General features: G+C 41.9%; 1 pseudogene; it reads left to right on the forward strand.

Annotated features, from left to right (window-relative positions):
* The first annotated feature begins 11,942 nt into the window (after positions 1 to 11,942).
* On the forward strand, positions 11,943 to 14,088 carry LOC145545725 (sodium/potassium-transporting ATPase subunit beta-3 pseudogene; annotated as a pseudogene).
* Positions 14,089 to 17,104: the final 3,016 nt, after the last annotated feature.

The raw sequence follows: 17,104 nt of genomic DNA on the forward strand, positions 1-17,104 counted from the left end.
TACATACCTGATAAAAGACATTTATATATGTGAAGAACTCAAAATTCAATAATAAGAAAATAAATAATACAATTCTAAAAATGGGCAAACTTGAATTAGACTTGAACCAGACATTTTGCCAAAGATTGACCAATAGCAATTAAACAGATGAAAAGAAGCTGTGTAACATTAATTGTTAGAGAAATGCAAGTCTAAATCTTAATGAGAGATCACTCTTTACCTATTAGAATGTGTAATTTAAAAGTTTGACTATTCCAAATATTCACAAGGATGTAGAGTGACCGGAATGCTCAGACACTGTTGCTGAGAATGTACAATAATACAACCACTTTGCAAAACCATTTTATAGTTTCTTAAAAATTTAAACAAACCCTTGAAATTATTTACACATATAATTCAGCCATCCCACATCTAGTTTTTTTGTTTTTATTTTTTAAAAATATTTCTTTGGCTGCGCTGGGTCTTAGTTGTGGCATACAGGATCTATTTCCCTGACCAGGGCTCAAACCTGGGCCCCTTGCATTGGGAGTGTGCAGTCTTAGCTACTGGGGGAACAATGATTACACATCAAGGGGGATGTCTCCATGGTTAATCTCACAGGGGCAGCCTGACCTCAACTACTATATCTGTTTGCCATCTGTAGGGAGGGAAGCCTCCAGGAGACCTGGTTTTCATTAGCAATGGTTTCCTCACTCTTGGGCAGGGTTCAGGCCCTGTTTGCATTCTGTCTTTAAGATGGATGATAGGCTTCAAGATAGAGTCTCTCCTGCTTTCCTCACACTGGCCCCAACAGGATATGTAGTGTGAGCGATAAATCCATTTTTTTATGGTTTTAAGTCACTAAGCCTGAGGCTATTTGCTGCCATAGCATAGATCTGCCTATTGAATACAGTTACCAAGCTTTAAGTTTTTCTAGCTTCTAACAGTTTTTTGCTGTTTCCTGAGCTTTATTTGGGCTTCCCAGATGGCACTAGTGCTAAAGAACCTGCCTGCCAATGAAGAAGACACAAGAGACTCAGGTTTGATCCCTGGGTCGGGAAGATCTGGAGGAGGAAATGGCAACCCACTCCAGTACTCTTGCCTGGGAAATCTCATGGACAGAGGAGCCTGTCGGGCTATAGTCCATGGGGTTGCAATGAGTCTATGACTTAGTGACTGAGCACAAGAGAAATAATTTACTCTCTTGAGTTTGCTGTGACATTCAGTTCAGTTCAATTCAGTCGCTCAGTCATGTCCGACTCTTTGCGACCCCATTACTCTGCATTCAAATGGGTATATCTTTCCTTTTCTCTTTTGCTTCCCTTCTTTTCACAGCTATTTGTAAGGCCTCCTCAGACAGCCATTTTGCTTTTTAGCATTTCTTTCTCTTGGGGATGGTCTTGATCCCTACCTCCTGTACAATGTCACAAACCTCTGTCCATAGCTCATCAGACACTCTGCCTATCAGATCTAGTCCCATAAATCTATTTCTCACTTTCACTGTGTAATGGTAAGGGATTTGATTTAGATCATACTTGAATGATCTAGGGTTTGCCCTACTTTCTTCAATTTAAGTCTGAATTTGGCAATAAGGAGTTCATGATCTGAGCCATAGTCAGCTCCTGGTCTTGTTTTTGCTGACTGTATAGAGCTTCTCCATCTTTGGCTGCAAAGAATATAATCAATTTGATTTCGGTTTTGACCATCTGGTGATGCCCATGTGTAGGGTGTTGTTGGAAGAGGGTGTTTGCTATGACCGGTGCGTTCTCTTGGCAAAACTCTATTAGCCTTTGCCCTGCTTCATTCCTTACTCCAAGGCCAAATTTACCTGTTATTCCAGTTGTTTCTTGACTTCCTACTTTTGCATTCCAGTCCCCTATAATGAAAAGGACATCTTTTATGGGTGTTAGTTCTAAAAGGTCTTGTAGGTCTTCATAGAACCGTTCAACGTCAGCTTCTTCAGCATTACTGAAGTCGAGGGAAGTCAGCATTACTGGTCGGGGCATAGAATTGGATTACCGTGATATTGAATGGTTTGCCTTGGAAACGAACAGAGATCATTCTGTCGTTTTTGAGATTGCATCCAAGTACTGCATTTCAGACTCTCGTTTACTATGATGGCTACTCCATTTCTTCTAAGGGATTCCTGCCCACAGTAGTAGATATAATGGTCATCTGAGTTAAACTCATCCATTCCAGTCCATTTTAGTTCACTGATTCCTAAAATGTCGATGTTCACTCTTGCCATCTCCTGTTTGACCACTTCCAATTTGTCTTGATTCATGCACCTAACAGTCCAGGTTCCTATGGAATATTACTTTTTACAGCATTGGATCTTGCTTCCATCACTAGTCACATCCACAACTAGATGTTGTTTTTGCTTTGCCTCCGTCTCTTCATTCTTTCTGGAGTTATTTCTCCACTGATCTCCAATAGCATATTGGGCACCTACCGACCTAGGGAGTTCATCTTTCAGTGTCCTATCTTTTTGCCCTTTCATACTGTTCATGGGGTTCTCAAGGCAAGAATACTGAAGTGGCTTGCCATTCCCTTCTCCAGTGGACCACATTTTGTCAGAACTCCCCACCATGACCCTTCTGTCTTGGGTGTTCCTACACGGCATGGCTCATAGTTTTATTGAGTTAGACGAGGCTGTGGTCCATGTGATTAGATTGATTAGTTTTCTGTGATTGTGATTTTCAGTCTGTCTGCCTTCTGTTTTCAGTCTGCCTGCTGTGACATTAGGGGACAGGTTAGATTCAGAGTCAATACCCATTTTACTTAAAATGTATCAGATTTTGAGCAGACTGCCACCATGTTCTGCCTGCCATGTCTGCCACATGCCATAGGGTGTCACTCCAGGACCTTGCTTCAGACATGTAATCTCCACTCCCATCCACTAAACCGCTGATGTCTCTGTTGTTGACTCTGGGCTTTTTCATTGGTCTTAATGCTGGGCAAGTGTAGGCCTTGTAGCCTCTAGGGTGCAGGCCAAGAACTGGCAGGGCAGCCAGAAGACCCAGAAAACTCTGTGAGCGCAGAGATGTAGGGAAATATAGGACAGGGATGGAATGCTGTGGGAGCCATCCTCTAGTATGTGGTGCCCAAAAGTTTTGAATGTAATTGTCTTCCCAGGACAGGCCTTCCCCCACATCCTCAGCTTTCACTCTTCTCTGAAGTACCTGGATTGTAGTATTTGATGCAAATTTCCTGAGTTATATTGTCAATGTGGAATCACCACCCAGCTTCACCCGTTAAACGGAAGATGTTAACTATCTGATGGTCATAAGCACAGAGCCTCAGGACTCCTGAAGCCTAAGGACTGGTCAAGTTCACCCCTGTGACACCACCTGTTGTCTCACCATCAGCCCATCAGAGAACTGTGCACAAGCTCATCACAGATCCTGCAACCCCGCTCCCTCACCGGCCCTTTTAAAAATGCTTTGCCAAAAATCACTGAGAAGCTTGAGACCTTTTAGGGCATGAGGGCACCTGGTTTCCTTGCACAGCCCTGCAATAATCCTATCTCTGCTCCAAACTCCCACGTTTCAACTTATCTGGCCTCACTGTGTGTTGGGCATATGAACTTGCGTTAACATAATCCTGGGGTGACTGTCCATTAACACGTGGGGCCCAAATGTTCCAGGAGTGATCCTAAAAGTTGTGGGGGAATCCCTGGGTGGATGTTGCCGGGGTGGGGGTGGGGGGATGTTCACCCACTATTGTGTCTGTTGTGTGGCCGTCCTTGATTAATGGGGGCTGCTCAGAGATCTGCAGAACAATGGCTTCTAATGGCTCTGCTGTTGTATCTCAGTGAGACTTACGTCATTAGTTAAGCTAAATTCCTAGAAGGAACTGGTGTTTCTCTTGTGCCTTTGAGATGTAAATGATCTACCTGAGTTCTCTGGAACTCTTGTTCTCTTGATCTCTAAGAGTCAAGGAGGAAAAAGAACTTTGAGGCAAATGCTACAGAAATAACTGTCTTGGGGAATGTCTCAAAAATCGTCTCCAGATTTTGGTAACTTGAAAGTAAACTAAGTTAAACAGAGAGAATTCACTGACTATCTGTGTCATTTCAAATAGGATAAAATATTGGAGCATTAATTGCTGGGTGGGTCTAAGTTTACCCACCCTAGCCTTCTTAGAAGACGAAGACTAAGACATAAATTTTTGTATCAGGAAATGTGTTTTGTGGTCTTTCAGACCTGCATTGTACATCTGTATTGTGCATTGAGGAGGTGAATGGGTTTGAAAGTAAAAATGGAGTAGCTGTGTCTCAGACATCCAGGGTAAAATTAGGTGGCCGTTGCATATGTGATTAAAAAAAAAATTTTTTTTTGTCCCATGGAATCTTAGTTCCCACACCAAGGATTGAAGTCACACTCTCGGCAGTGAAAGAGTGCAGTCTTAGCCACTGGACCAGCAGGAAATTTTCTGTCTATATGATTTTAGACAAGTTTCTTGTTGAGAAGTTGAGTTTCCTGAACTGTATTGCAGGCTAGGACAGAAACCACAGGCAAATGTGGTGTTTTCTCAGATATGGTTACTGCTAGTATTTTGCTCAGTTGTTTCCATCTCTTGTGTTATGCTTGTTAGATGTCTTACATTCCAGGACCTTGCCTCCGATGTGTAAGATGCCTCTCCCTATTAAACCATTGACGTCTCAAAAAGTAACTAAATAAAAATCTATCAGTTTTTGATTAAGCGTAAAAATATCTAAATATCCAAAATGTCCATTTATGAGCTAATATTGGATCAGTCTGCCCTAACCCAATATACTACAGTGCAATGAAATACGCTTTCCCTGAAAGAACTAAGAAGGGATGTTTAGTAGTGAGAAGAAATGCTACAAAGATAAACATAGATACAGGAACTAATTAAGATAGAAGTCTTTCTGTTTTCTTTAAAATTGATTTTTTTTGAAGTATAGTTGCTAAACTAATAATATTTTGTTAGTTTCTACTGTACAGCAAAGTGAATTAACTATACTGGACTCCTCCCTTTTAGACTTCCTTCACATTCAGGTCACCACAGAGCATTAGGTAGAGTACCCTGTGCTACACACTATGTTCTTATTAGTTATCTGTTTTATAGTATTTCTCTTTAAGATATCAATCTGGCATGTCTGGACTCTCTAGGTAATTTGAAGACTTAGGTTCTCCCCACCTTAGAATCCCACCATCTCCTCCCAATTTGCTCTGGGAGAGAATTAATGCTCATTGTATTCATTTTGGGTGATTAACTATCTCCTTTGCACCTAAAGTTGTCCTAGCTATGCATTCCTTGGGAGAACTGAGAAAATGGTCATTCAAATAATTTTCTGGAGGAAATTCTCTGGGAACCATGTCGAGAAAAGGTGCCCTAGTGCATTGCTGTTAGTCAAAGCTGGCTCAAAGTGCAAAGGTAGGTCATTGCTGTGTTCATGGTCCAATGTATAGGAAGGGAAAATAACGAAGTACAGGGCATGTAATTTCCCATTAAGAAAACAAGGTCAAAATTGTATTTGCATTTTCACTCAGGCTTCCCTGGTGGCTCAGATGGTAAAGAAACTGCCTGCAATGCAGAAGACCCGGGTTTGATCCCTGAAGATTCCCAGAGGAGGAAATGGCAACCCACTCAAGTATTCTTGCCAGGAGAATTCCATGGACGGGCCATGGGCTGCAGTCCATGGGGTTGTCGAGTCGGACATGACTGAGTGACTGACAAACACGTTGTCAAGTACTCAGTCTTAGGGCTATACTTAAGCATTCCCCAGGTAGTGCCAGTGGTAAAGAATCTCCCTGCCAGTGCAGGAGATGTGAGAGTCATGGGTTTGATCCCCGGGTCAGGAAGATCCCTTGGAGTAGAAAATGGCAATCTGCTCCAGTATTAACATTTTTGACTGGGAAATTTCATGAACAGAGGAGCCTGGAGGGCTACAGTCCATGGGGTCGCAAAAGAGTCAGACATGACTGAGCACAAGCTTTAAGGGAATCAGAAAATGAGGCCTCTGCTTAGGTGGCTGAGTGTCAAGAAGGAAAGGAGACTGTATCTGAGGATGCAACCAACAGGAACATTGGCTTTGACTCCTTCCCACTGGAGTATCATCCCATCTTAATGAGAAATCATCAGAGAAGTCCACACTGAGGCACAATCTGCAAAATAATTAACAAGCACTCTTCAAAAATGTGAAGTCATAAAGACAAGGAAGAACAGGGGAACTGTTACAAATTGGAAGAAACTAAAGAGAACAAAACTACATATAATATGCAGTCTCGCATTGGATCCTGAAGTAGAGAGACGATGGAAAATCTGGTGACATTAGAACAAGTTCTATATTCAGTAAATAGTATTGTACTAATACTATTAAGTACCATGTTATGTACCATAATTTCTTACTTTTGATGAATATTTTGTGATTATATAAGATATTAACATTAGGAGAAGCTGGGTAAAGGGCTTATGAGAACTCTATTATTTTCACAGTTTTTTATAAGTCTAAAGTTATCTTTTTAAAAGCCTATTAAAACACACATGCAGATATATATATATATCTAAATCATATATATATATGTCTGAATGTATATATATCTGAATCACTCTGCTATATGGCAGAGATTAACACATTGTATTACACTTCAATAAAGTTTTTTTAAAAAATGAAAGAAAAAGCCCATTATAAAGGCTTTTAAGAATAAAACGTTCTGGGAAACCTGTAGTTTGATTTTACTGCTCTTAACCGAGCTCAGTTTCTTACATCATTGAGCCTGCAAGGCTATCTTGTTTGCATTAACTTGCCTGAGTAACTTCTGAAAAACTTTCCTAACTTATTCAGCCTCTTGGGCCAGGCAATAATCTGAACTTCCAGGAGACTTGGTTTTGTTGACAATCGAAAGGAAAGAGTCCAGTTTCACAGCTCAGAACTTTCCAGAAGTCTTAGGCTTAACGAGTACATCAACCAGCCTCTGGAGTTTTGCAAGATTCCAAACATAATTTCACCTGTTGCTCCTGGACTAATTGGAAGCAGGTGCTGAACCTGAAGCTATTAACTTCTCAAGGAATATAATTTCAGGCTGAGAGTGAAAGAGGGGAGAGGTGACAGCAATGTGAATGAATGGACTCGAACTTTTCATCCTAACAAAACCTCCTTTAGGAGGTGCAGCTTTGACATCTGGGCTCAGTTTGGCCTCAGGAGACTTATTGCTCAGCACAGTCACAAAGTTGCTAAAGTCTGTTACAGCGATACTTGCTCCCGGTCATTGTTCAATTTCTCCGTATCATACGCTTCACCCAATACCCTCAACCGTGCCCATACTTGGCCAGCCCACCCTCTAGTTCCTCTATTGATCACCACAGTGAAATGTCAGAGAAAGAAAAAGTAAGTACATTTCACATATATATGGAATCTAAAACATAAAAACAAATGAATAAATAGAACAGAAACAGATGCACAGATACAGAGAACAAATAGTAGCTATGAGTGTGGATAGGGAGGGATTAAGAAGTACAAACTACTATGGGTGAAATAAATAAGACACACTGCGGGCATGTGTGCTAAGTTGCTTCAGCCATGTCTGAATCTTTATGACCCTATGGACTGTAGCCCACCAGGCTCCTCTGTCCATAGAATTCTCTAGGCAAGAATACTAGAGTAAGTTGCCATGCCCTCCTCCAGGGGATCTCCAACCCAGAGATTGAACCCACATCTCCTTTGTCTCCTACGTTGCAAGTGAATTCTTTATCCACTGAGCCACCAAGAAAGCCCTGTACATATAGCATAGAGGTGTAGCAAATTTTTATAATAACTTTAAATGGAGTAAAATCTTTAGTCTATAAAAATATTGAATCTCCATGTTGTACACCTGAAGCATATAGTATTGTAAATTAACTATATTTCACCCCCCCCCAAATCAATCTGACAGTTGGGTGGAGCATGAAGTGTGGATGAATTGAGAGATCATGGTAAAAAATGAGACTGGATTGCTAAACAGGGACTTAGGAAAATAGGGCTTTATAAATAGTATTAAAAGAGTTTAACTTTAAAAAAAAATTCATTTGGCTGCACGGGGTCTTAGTTGTGGTATGAAGGGATCTTTAGTTGGGGCAGGTGGGATCCAGTTCCTTCACTGGGGATCAGACCCAAGCCCCTTGCACTGGGTGTGCAGTGGAGTCTTAGCCACCAGACCACCAGGGAAGTCCCAACAGTTTAAATTTTTTTTTTCAAATGAGGAACCAGAGCATGGGAGTGGGAAAACAAGGCTTGCCACAGGAAACCTGTGGTCACAGTGTAGAGAATTAGAGGAGCTCAATATAAAGTCATTATTAATGACACCTAATTAGATATAATCTTGTCATAGTGAAATGGAGCAGGACAGTTTGGTCCTTATCCCTCCCGACCAAAGACTTTTAGTTCTTTCTCAAGGGCTGTAGATAATATTCTGAGCCATATCCTGTGAGCTTAGAGATACTAAAACACCAGATGGAGAAGTTAACTACATGATGACCCGACTATACCTAGGACATGAGCTGCCACAGTTCTGATGATTGGCTGCAAAGAAATGGGAACAAATGGACCTTGGAACTTGGAAGATGACTGTCAGAGCTGATTGTGCTGTTTCTGCATGTAGCCCCCTCTTTCTGTCTATAAAAGCTCTTGTCCCACTGGTTGTCAGTGGTCAGGAGGGGGAGTAGGCCTTTGGACAGATGTCCACCACCCTTCCCCACCCCAGTTGCCAGCATCTGAAATAAGCAAACTTTCCTTTCCACTAATCTGGTGTGTTTATTGACTTTTGAGCAGCGAGCAGCCAGACCGCACATACTCTTCTGGTACCAATAGGCATGGGAAGGATGATGGAAAGAACTAGACAGATATTAGACCTGAGCAGAATTTACAAACACACAGCAATTCATAACATGATAGATATTTAATTTCTACAGAGAAGATATGATTTAGATATTTCTGAAACAGGCCATGAAGATCATTTCATTTGTGTCTCGTATTGCTGTCACAAATTATAGATGTTGATGCTGAAATTGAGCCTCTGTGCACTGACACAGAATTGAATCTCAGAGACAGAGTTCTGGGTGGAGAAGAAATAGTTTTATTGCTAAGTCAAAGGGGGTCACAGCAGGCTAATGCCCTTAAAACTGTGTGTCCCACTAGGTGTTTTACAGTATTGGTTCAAGCAGCAGGTCGTGATCAGCTCATGGACATTCTTCTGATTGGTTGGCAGTGAGATCACTGGAAATCAGCATCACCAGGCTTCTGGTTCCAACTGATCTGCGGTGGTGTGGTGGTGGTGGTGGTGATGCTCAGTCGTGTTCGACTCTTTGGGACCCTGCGGACTATAGCTCATCAGGTTCCTCTATCCGTGAAATTTTCCAGGCAAGAATACTGGAGTGGTTGCCATTTCTTACTCCAGGGGATCTTTCCAACACAGGGATCGAACCCGAGTGTCTTGCATCTCCTGCATCGGCAGGCAGATTCTTTTACCACTGGGCCACCTGGGAAGCATGTGATTATGGGCAGCATAGGGTTTTCTCCCTCCTGGAGGGGGTTTCAGCATCTGCACAACAGCTCAAAAGACATGGCTCAGAAAGCTGTCTATAATTCTTGAGGAAGAACTAAAGATCTTTGACTTTATCGAATGGCTAAAGTATTATTTTTGTCTTGCTTGACTGATTTCCTTTCTGCATTTTCTCACCTCTCTGATTAAATTTATTCTTTGACTAAAGTTTGGTAGCTCAGCTGGTAAAGAATCTGCCTGCAATGCAGGTTCACTTCAGTATTAAGGAAACTTTAGAAGATCTTATTTTAAGAATGCAGTGAGGAAATGCTGGTTTGATTCCTGGCTCAGGAAGATCCCCTGGAGAAGGAATAGGCTACCAACTCCAGTATTCTTGGGGTTCTCTGGTAGCTCAGATTGTAAAGAATCCACTTGCAATGCAGGAGACCTGGGTTCGATTCCTGGGCTGGGAAGATCCTCTGGAGAAGGGCATGGCAACGCACTCCAGTATTCTTGCCTGGAGAATCCCTTGGACAGAGGATTCTGACATGCTACAGTCCATGGAGTCACAAAGAATTGGACACGACTGAGTGACAAAGCATAGCAAAGTTTTTCTACAGACAGAAGGCAGGTAGAGGACATGGGTGGGGGTCTATTCTGGGAAGGTCTCATAGGGTTCTGCTCAGTGACAACATCTGGGATCATCTAAAACAAGGGTCCCCAACCTCCAGGATCTAATGCCTGATGATCTGAGGTGGAGCTGATATAATAATAATAGAAATAAAGTGCACAGTAAATGTAATGCATTTGAATCATCCCCAAATCATCTCCTTCCTTCTTGTCCATGGAAAAACTGTCTTCCACAAAATCAGTCCCTGGTGCCAAAAAGGTTGGGACCAGTGTTCTAAAGCATAAGCCATAGTTAGCATGAGAGGAGGAGCTTAAGATGAGGAGCACACCAATCACTAGGAATTAACCCTGCCAATTCACTTTGTTGACTCTGGATAGGGTTCCAAACACCTACATCTGTTAAAAGGAGTTTTTAGGCTGCCACACAGAGTGAAAGTGAAAGTCACTCCGTCGCGTCCGACTCTTTGCGACTCTATGAACTGTAGTCCGTCAGGCTCCTCTGTCCATGGGATTCTCCAGGCAAGAATACTGGAGTGGGTAGCTGTTCACTTCTCCAGAGTATCTTCCCAAACCAGGGATCAAACTCAGGTCTCCCATATTGCAGGCAGGTTCTTTACTGTCTGAGCCACCAGGGAAGCCCAAAACTAATGGTAATACTTGCTAACACTAACGCTTCTTTAAAACATCTGCATTGAGGTTCACTTTGGTGTTAAGGAAACTTTAGAAGATCTTATTTTCAGAATGCTGTGAGGAGTAGCAGCTACTATACTAATACCCCAAAGAAACTACACCATTTGGTTATTTGTAATTTTCTACAGTGTCCCTTCCTGTATCATTCACCTTATGTAAATTCTCTTAATGTTAATCTTAAATTGCATGTATACTTAGTCACTCAGTCATGTCTGACTCTTTGTGACCCCATGGACTGTAGCTCCTCAGTCCATGGAATATTCCACGCAGTAATACTGCATGAGTTGCCATTTTCAACTCCCCAACACAGGGATCAAACCCGAGTATCTTGCATCTCTTGCATTGGCAGGCAGATTCTTTACCACTAGGCCACCTGGGAGGTCCCAAATTACCAGTCAATTAAATGGAAAATAATAGATAGCCTTTAAAATTTCATTATGATGGGACGTCAAAACTGGTAGAGTGAAATGCCCTCAGATTCCTAAGAAATAGTTTGAAATTTAAAATTTCTTCTTTACGAAATAGTGATTACCCATATGAGAAGAAAGCAGGCTCATTATACTTCCAAGTTTTATTTTTCTAAGATGAAAATTATCTACGTTCCCATATTCTGGGAACGTGAAGTAAGGATAAAAACTTCCCTGGTGGCTCAGATGGTAAAGCATCTGCCTACAATGCGGGAGACCTGGCTTCAATCCCTGGGTTGGGAAGATCTCCTGGAGAAGGAAATGGCAACCCACTCCAGTACTTTTGCCTGGAAAATCCCATAGATGGAGGAGCCTGGTAGGCTACAGTCCATGGGGTCGAAAAGAGTCAGACATGACTGAGCGACTTCACTTTCACTTTTCACTTTCACTTTCAATATAAGACCACCCTAGGCCTCTTTGGCATGCATTTCATAACCAGAGATGATCGTCAGGTCTCTGTTGAGATTTTAGAGAGACAGTGTTTTCCTTAGACAGAGTTACATATGCATTGATAGTGTACAGGAAGAACATAATACAGAAAGTCATGATAACCACTGAGACTGTAGCCACAAGTATGATGGACATTATCTTTTCCTGCTTCCGCATCACCTCTCATGTATAAGGCCCATGACACATGTGGGTACTGCATCAAATGGATTTCTTAATCAGTGGTAGGTGATAGTGAATAAGAATGACCAAGATCACCGGTACAGAAAACTGCAAAAAATAGACAAGATACATTGCCAACAGGGGCTTTTCCCTGGATAAGTCGAAAATTTTGTCTTCTTTTGTCTTAACATGGTCTGCTTTGTGGTGAGCGTTTGTGGAGTTCTCTTCTGAAGATTGTTTCTTACACATTTTGGTTTGCTTATGCACAGTCTGCAAGACAAAAAACTCAATCACAAAAAAGAGAGAGGAAAAGGCAAAGCCAGCCAAACACCAAACCCCTAGGACAGGTCTAGTGGGGTGATTCTCATAACACTCTGCTACACAGGTTTTAGAGATATTCCTGTGGCACTGGAAGTCTTTGACCAGATCAAGCCAGGTCATTTATACTACAAACACGACTGACATATAAACAAAGATAATACTGAACCATAGTAGTCACCCTGCATTAGCCATCTTGGACTCTAGGGAAGACAAAACAAAGTGACATTGTGAGGAAAAGATAGACCGTATTTTATCCCCTTTATACAGTCTGTCCAACAGAAATATACTCAATGTAATAATCTTTGTTATTCTTCCATTTACTGACTCCTTCTAATTTTTCCCATAATAGTCTCTCTTCCTCACCCATTTCATTCCCCAAGCTCTCCCCACAATTTATTTATTAATGCTTCTTCATAGCTATCTATTCTATTTGCTCTCATCACACACTCTCAGTGCCATTTACTTCTTTGGGCTTCCCGGGTGCTCAGATGGTAAAGACTCCGCCTGGAATGTGGGAGATATAGGTTCTATCCCTGCGTAGGGAAGATCCCTTGGAGAAGGGAACGGCTACCCATTCCAGTGTTCTGGCCTGGAGAATCCCGTGGACTGTATAATCCACGGGGTCGCAAAGAGTCGGACACGACTGAGCGTCTTTCACTTTCATAATCTATATGCCAACCCGTGTCAGTCATCCTATTCCAGCCAGCAGTACGGTTCCAACTGCCATAGAACTCCCATGGGAATCTGGATATAAGTGCTTCAAGTTTAGTCTCCATCACTTCTCTCTGAGATGAGTTAACTGAACTGACAAGTGTCGTTTTAGGCCCTTACTGAAGCCCACTTTTCCAAAGCCCATCACCCATTTAAAAATCCATTTCTGGGAGACGTCAGGCTTCTGAGGCCGGAGAGTCAGCCTGGCGCGGTGCGGCGCAGTCGGCATGAGCGCTCACCTTAGCGAGGAGGTTTCTTCGGCCGTCGCGCCTCGCCGCTTCCACCCCGGCGGCCACCGCTCCCCTCGCCGTCGGCCACACACACCATGACAAAGAAAGACAAAAGTCTTTCAACCAGAGCCTGGCCGAGTGGAAGCTCTTCATCTACAACCGGACCACCGGAGAGTTCCTGGGGCGCACTGCCAAGAGTTGGGGTTTGACCTTGCTCTCTACCTTGTCTTTTATGGGTTACTGGCTGCACTCTTTTCATTCACAGTGTGGGCCATGCTTCAGACTCTGAACGATGAGGTTCCAAAATATCGTCACCGGATTCTTAGCCAGGACTTACAGTTTTTCCAAAACCAGTGTCGGGGTTGGATTTTTCATTCAGCCTGTCTGATTCAGAAGGGTACATTGATGACCTTAAGAAATTTCTAAAGCCATATGGCTTAGAAGAACAGAAGAATCTCACAGATTGTACCAATGGAAACTTTTTTGAGTAGAAGGGTCCAGAATACACAGCATGCCTTACTTGAAGCCTGCAGTGGTGTGGATGATCCCACGTTTTGCTACCAAGTGGGAAACCCTTGTATTCTTGTGAAAATGAACAGAATAATTGAATTAAAGCATCAAGGAGAACCAAGGATAGACTGTATTGCAAAGAGTGAAAGCACAGCAGTTCTATCAACTTATCCTCCCAGTGAAAAGATAGATTTAAAATAGTTTGCATATTGTGGGAAAAAACTGCATGGGAGCAACCTGCAGCTACTAGTTGCCATCCAGCTCAGCTTTGGTAGTGATGGTGACGTAAAAGAAGTAATGGTTGAGTGCAAGATTGATGGATCACCCAACCTAAAAACCCAGAATGACCATGACAAGTTTTCAGGACGAGTTGCATTCAAGATCACAGTGCAGAGTAAATGTTGTGTTGTCTGTCTTCATTTTGTATCAACCGGACCTGCCATTCCAGAACTATGAGACCGCCTTGGAGAAGGGTGGAGCGGTACATCACTGGGATAACATAGTGTGCTTCCAGATAATAGTGGTCCATGTCCTTCAAAGTAACTACCTGTTGCCTCTGCTGCCTTTTGAAACATGTACAGTCACCAGATAGGGACTGTGAACACCTGATTATGAACATGTAGGTTGGGGCTCTTGTCCAGTTTTTATGTGGTTTAATGTGTCTAAAGCTTAATGTGCTGGGCTATGTAAATATTTTGTAGATTTAACACTGGTTATCTGTCATATTTTGATGCCAACAAAATTTTAAGGGATAAAATGGTACTGAGCAACATCAAATGACTTTATAGCTGCAAGAAATTCAGTGTGTGGAAGAATTCTGTATGTGAGGAGGAAAAAAGAAAATAAAAGTGGATTTGAAAGGTTAAAAACATCCATTTCTGATTAATCAGTCAAGATGGGTGGATCAATATATAATTCTCTCCTACTGGGAGACCAGCTGAAGTTTCTTACTTGCATCATATTCAAATTTGAAGTTTTCATTGATTCACAGATATTTTCAGCATCGACACCATTTTGGGTATAGAGAAATGAATGAGGCAGTTCTTGCCTTTAATTACAAGTCTGATGGCGTGAAGAGTACTTTTTTCTGCCAGTAAATGTATTGTGATCTTGTGGTTTCTGTAATTCACTTTCCTTCCTATGAGTTACAAAGCCATTGTCAGAACAATTCTTTATTACGATACTCTGATGGTCAACATTTCCTCTAGCCTTAACTACCCGGATGGCTGAGACTTTGGGGGGGCCTGCATCACAGTTCAACTTCTTCCTTTATTCCATCCTGTTCTCCCACACTCCTGCCCCTCTGTTTCCTTTCAAAGATATTGCATGCATGTATGCTCTGTCGCTTCAGTCATGTCCGATTCTGTGTGACACTATGGACTGTAGCCCACCAGGCTCCTCTGTCCACGGGATTCTCTAGACAAGAATACTGGAGGGGGTTGCTGTGCTCTCCTCCAGGGGATCTTCCTGACCCCGGGGTTGAACCTTGTCTCCTGCATTGCAGGCAGATTCTTTACTTCTGAACCACCAGGTATTAATCCCTAATAAATCTTTTATACCTTCAACTTTGTCTCCACATCTGCTTCTGGAAAAGCCTACCAGCAACACTCCTCTTTAGATCTTTGGAAGCCTGAGAGACAAGCCATACAAAGAGAAGTGTTCTCTCTTCACCCCTGTTGTCACAGTTAACAGAAAGCCAAGCCTCTAGAATACATTAATACTTAATCTTTGCCTTGGAGTTCTCTGGGAAAAACAAAAAACAAAACTATCCTTTGCAACAGAGACATGACAGACTTGCATGAATTTTCTTTATGAGGATTCCTACAGAGCCTGAAGCCTTACTTGTGAATCACTTAGTGGTGATTCTAGCTGCTGCTCAACTTAAGAGAGGAGAATGCAGTGAAATTAAAATTGTAGAGGAGAAAGGATGCTTTTAGACTGAAATAGTCCCAGCCTCCCCTCCTAAATTTTTAGGTCACTTAAAAATTATTTCTCTAGTTTCATTAGTAGATTTCCTTAAGGCACTTGGAATTTTTTTTTAAGTGTTCAATTCAGTTCAGTTACTCAGTCGTGTCTGACTCTGCCACCCCATGGACTGCAGCACGCCAGGCTTCTCTGTCCATCACCAACTCCCAGAGCTTGCTCAAACTCATGTCCATTGAGTAGGTGATGCCATCCAACCATCTCATTCTCTGTCATCCCCTTCTCCTCCTGCCTTTGATCTTTCCCAACATCAGGGTCTTTTCCAAAAAGTCAGTTCTTCGCATCAGGTGGCCAAAGTATTGGAGTTTCAGCTTCAGTATCAGTCCTTCCAAAGAATATTCAGGACTGATTTCCTTTAGGATGGACTGGTTGGATCTCCTTGCAGTCCAAGGGACTCTCAAGAGTCTTCTCCAACACCACAGTTCAAAAGCATCAATTCTTCAGTGCTCAGTTTTCTTTATGGTCCAACTTTCACATCCATCATGACTACTGGAGAAACCATAGCTTTGACTAGATGGACCTTTGTTGGCAAAGTAATGTCTCTGCTTTTATTTATGCTGTCTAGGTTGGTCATAGCATTTCTTCCAAGGAGCAAGCATCTTTTAATTTCAAGGCTGCAGTCACCATCTGCAGTGATTTTGGAGCTCAAAAAAATAAAGTCTGTCCCTGTTTCCATTGTTTCCCCATATATTTATCATGAAAAGATGGGACTGGATGCCAGGATATTAGTTTTCTGAATGTTAAGTTTTAAGCCAATTTTTGAAGTGTAAATGCATACAAAAAAGTGCACACAGTACCCAAGTCTCACTGTTCAGTTCCATACATTTCATAGAATGAACACGTTCAAGTAATTGTCTTTCAGATCAAGAAAAGAATATTGCCAACATCCCAAAATTCACGTGTACATTTATGCAGTTACATTCTTTTTTTAATCTTTAAATTTTTTTTTAAAAAAATGTTTACTTGGAAGATAATTACATTACAATGTTGTGTTGGTTTCTGCCATATGACAATGTGAATCAGCTATAAGTATACATATGTCCCCTTCCTCTTGAACCTCCTTTCCACCCCCCATCCCATCCCATCCCTCTAGGTTGTTACAGAGCACTAGCTTGAGCTCCCTGTGTTATACAGCAACTTCCAGCTAGCTATGTATTTTACATATGGTAATGTATATGTCTGAATGCTACTCTCTCAATTCATTCCATCCTTTCCTTCCCATGCTATATCTCTAGGTTTGTTCTCTATGTCTGTGTCTCTGTTCCTACCCTGCAAATGGGTTCATCAGTATCATTTTTCTAGATTCCATAATTATGCATTAATATGCAATATTTGTTTTTCTCTTTCTGACTTTCTTCACTCTGTATAACAGGCTCTAGGTGCATCCATCTCACTAGAACTGACTCAAATTTGTCCCTTTTTATGGCTGAGTAACATTCCATTGTATACATGTGCCATAACTTCTTTATCCATTCATCTGTTGATGCAC

Source organism: Giraffa tippelskirchi, chromosome 4 (genome assembly GCF_054371585.1).
Source record: "Giraffa tippelskirchi isolate mGirTip1 chromosome 4, T2T-mGirTip1v1.2.pri, whole genome shotgun sequence".
NCBI classification, from domain to species: Eukaryota; Metazoa; Chordata; class Mammalia; order Artiodactyla; family Giraffidae; genus Giraffa; species Giraffa tippelskirchi.